Source organism: Misgurnus anguillicaudatus, chromosome 21, assembly GCF_027580225.2.
Source record: "Misgurnus anguillicaudatus chromosome 21, ASM2758022v2, whole genome shotgun sequence".
Classification (NCBI taxonomy): domain Eukaryota; kingdom Metazoa; phylum Chordata; class Actinopteri; order Cypriniformes; family Cobitidae; genus Misgurnus; species Misgurnus anguillicaudatus.
The window spans coordinates 55,729,027-55,732,816 of record NC_073357.2 but is presented as its reverse complement, the minus strand read 5'-3'; the positions used below and the strand labels follow the sequence as shown (position 1 = coordinate 55,732,816).

Below are 3,790 nucleotides of genomic sequence, written 5' to 3'. Positions count from 1 at the left end.
GTACTCAATTTAGCTAGGTTAGATGCAGATTGACTTTCAAATGCAGACTGACCACACAAATTAAGACTACATTATTTAGCTGGTAATATCAGTATAGATCATATCATATATTTAGGTGCATGAAAAACATGCTAGAAAGGCATAATTAACTTCTAATGAAGTGTAGGTGCTGGGTGTAGAAGGTTAACTGAAACGATAAACACAAAACCCCCAAAAAAATATTTATTAACAACAGCAGTACATTTTATATGCTTGATCGTGGTTTCTGTTAAAAGTGATTTAAGACTTTTAATGGCACATGTCGAGAGGGCATTATTGTTGCCTCTTCACTGGTGGGTTTCCTTTGATTTCAGACAAAACTGGGATGTGTGCATTTAGGTATGCGCTATGAATTTCTCTCTGCTCTTGCCCAGAGAGTATGCACGCACTTTAAATGTCTTCAATCACTTCCATGCAATTGTTTAATTTTTCCCAAAGTGCAGTGTGCGTTCAGACTGCGTCCTGTGCATTTGCAAATCCATCAGCTCTCGCGCTTTCTCTGGTAAAAAGGTGGCGCTTTGGTCCGCAACGCGAGCTTCCGCTCATCGCGTGCGCGTCTCAACAAACGGTCTCAGTACTTTGCGCTGGGTGCAGGGAGTGCTCATGAGAGTTGTAGTTTCCCAGCGTCATTGCGAATTGTTTATAATTTTGCATAACTTTTAAGAAAACCCAGGGGCGGAGCGAGGGGGTGGCTTATGGGGCTCAAGCCCCGAATGTTTTGTCAAAAGCCCCAATTATTTTCTGATCTGTAAAATTTATTCATCCAGGACGCTAGGTGGCGGCATTCAGCTTTTAAAAATTTGCAACAAATTCTGTGATTATCCCACGGAACTTTGTGAGATCATGTTGCACAGTGCCTCCGTTATTACTGTAAGTGTATATTTATAGTTATGTGATTTAAATACTGTTAAATAGCGTCAACTGATATATTATCTGCCTGGCTAACGTCTAACTTACTGTTGCGCTCTGATCTAGTCTGTTTCCTCTGCTGCACACTGTCATTGGTAACGTTGTATTTAAAGTACATTTAATAACAGTGAATTAAAACTTTGAAAAAACTTGCTCATTGTTGCATATATACTTATTTATGGATTAATATACAATTTATATTTTTAAAGAAGTCAGAAGAAAGAAGGTGAAAAAGTATATAGTTAGTTAGTTGCATTTCACTGAAATTCGCAATGATTTCACCTCAGAAATACATTGATAGACAGTTATAAAATGTAAATCCTCAATCTCTTACATTAAAATATCCTTATGTGTGATAACTGTCAGTGCAAAGAGGAAGAGAGGAGGGTGGAGAGAGAGAGAGAGAGAGATCACACAGAGAGAGAGAGAGAGAGAGAGAGAGAGAGAGAGAGAGAGAGAGAACTTTCATAAGTAGGTGAGAAATTGTTCTGTCAATGAAGTCAAAATTGTTATTCTTATGTAGCTTTATAGTTACTGGATTAGCCTTCAGCAAACATATTTGCCTATTTTTGGATAAGAGAAGTTAAAGTATCATTGCCAAACGTTGTTATGTTGCAGTTTCAAAATGACAATTCCAGTGTTGGGTAAGTTACTCAAAAAAGTAATAAATTACTAGTTACTAATTACATCTTTAATCATGTAATTAAATTACTTTACAAACTACTCTCTCCAAAAAGTATTTAATTACTTATTACTAATTACTTTCTTAATCCTATAGTACATGATACAAGGATAGGCTTGAAATGGCTCGAAGAAATATATAAAAGTACATCAATTATTCTGGTCCCACTTTAGGGTCCAATTCTCTCTATTAACTAACTATTAACTACTTTTGCCTCAATATTCTCCAACTACTGCTTATTACTAAAGTAGTTGTTTATTTTAAGTATTTGTAGAAATGGGGAGGGTTAAGGATGTAGAATAAGGTTTTGCAGAATCAGGCATTAATTGTTATTTAAGTAGGCCTACTAATAAACAGTCAACATCTCAGTAATATTAATGCTAATAATCAACCAGTTAATAGTGAGAATTGTAAACTAAAACCATGTTAAATCCACTATTTATTATAGTATACATAATTGTTCTACAGTTACATCAGAAGTAACTGTAATTCGATTACAAGAAAAATAAGAGTAATCCCTTACTTTACTTTTCAAGGGAAAGTAATTAAATTATAGTAACTAATTACTTAGTAACTAGTTACACCCAACACTGGACAATACAGAGAACAGATAAAAAAATAGTTTATAAAGCTGCCGTAAATGGAGAAAAAATATCAACAGGGGACCAAGCTTTGAAACCCATTTGGGCTAAGCCCCCAGTGTCTGGCTCCACCCCTGATTCAACCAGCAAAAGTGGCTAGTGGGATTGGCTGTCTTACCCACCACAGCCGAAATCTACCCGCATTTGGCGGATTGGCGGGTGTTAATGTCAAGCCCTGGTTATGATTATCTACAAATTTAAAAAATTTGGTCATCAGCTATCTAGTTCATTTTACCTTTCATGAACAATGCAGTGCGTTTTTAACTATTTTAACTAGCCAGCTAATATTCATTAGGAATATAGACTAACCTTATATTAATGTAATTGTCTAGACTGGCAATATGTTTAATCTCTGCTATTTTATATATTCATTCAATAAATAATACCACACAAATTTATCAATTGTGGCATCTATCAATTGTGACATCTATCAAAAGTGACATCAAAAACACAAATCTAAAACTAATATTAAAAAACTTTATATTGCAGAAACAACAGGTACCTGTGACAACATAAATGACATAATTAACAATTGTAGTCAAGCAAATATCAGGCATATAAAAAAATGTTGCAAATTAAACAAAAAATGTCCAAAAGATGTATTGACAAACTGCAACAGGTAAACCCCAATTTCTAAATAAAAAAGTATAATTATCATGTTGACTTGCTTTAACCCATTATTGTCAACATTATGCAGAAAGGAGAAAGAATTCATAAACAATATTATCAATATGTCAATTACTGAGAATTATGAGACACACAGATTTGAGAATTTTTCTATGGCTGTGCTTAAGATAAACACATCAGGTGGTCTTGTAGCAGTCAATGTTTCAAAGGTAAGAATCTCCCGTCATATCATACTGTATTTTAATGATAGCAAAAGCTGTACAGTACATAGTCACAATTTAAGTTGATATATTTTTAAATAATCTAATAGTATGCCGTTTAATCTAATGCGATGTAGTTTCCTGTTTAAGTTATTAAATGATACAAAAGCACCACAAATCTGGATCCCAGTGGAGCCTTTCCTAAATGTCTCAGAGAGCAGAGTTGGTGTAGTTGTCTACGATTCTGATGAGCTATTTACTGTGAGTAGTTTTATTTGTTATGCTGAGTGTAAATTATTAATGTATCTTTATCTCTACTTTATCTCTGTTTCTTATATGAATCTCTCCATTGTTTTATGTAAATGTGTAGCTTGAAATGGGAAATGCGACTATAACATCTAAAGTCATACGGATTGAAGTTCCTGGGCATGACATTGTGAATTTGACTGATCGACTTATAATACAGTTCCCAGTCAACAAGACAACTGTAAGTGTAACTCTAACAACACTATTCACATGTTCTCAAAATCCCCACATACACAAAAATACTTTGTTAATTCAGATTTTGTGTGTGTGTGTTGATATTAATAGAAAAACAACGCATATTCCTGTCAGTTCTATGATGAAAACAGTGCAGGTAAGAAAAATGAATATTTTACAAAAATAAATAATCATTGTTATTTTATAATATA

General features: G+C 33.9%; 1 long non-coding RNA gene across 1 annotated transcript; it reads left to right on the top strand.

Moving 5' to 3' along the window:
* The first annotated feature begins 2,820 nt into the window (after positions 1–2,820).
* Positions 2,821–3,585, top strand: LOC141353174 (uncharacterized). Its single transcript, XR_012360200.1, has 2 exons — positions 2,821–3,359; positions 3,469–3,585. It is a non-coding gene; the product is annotated as an uncharacterized lncRNA (long non-coding RNA).
* The last annotated feature ends 205 nt before the right edge of the window (positions 3,586–3,790 follow it).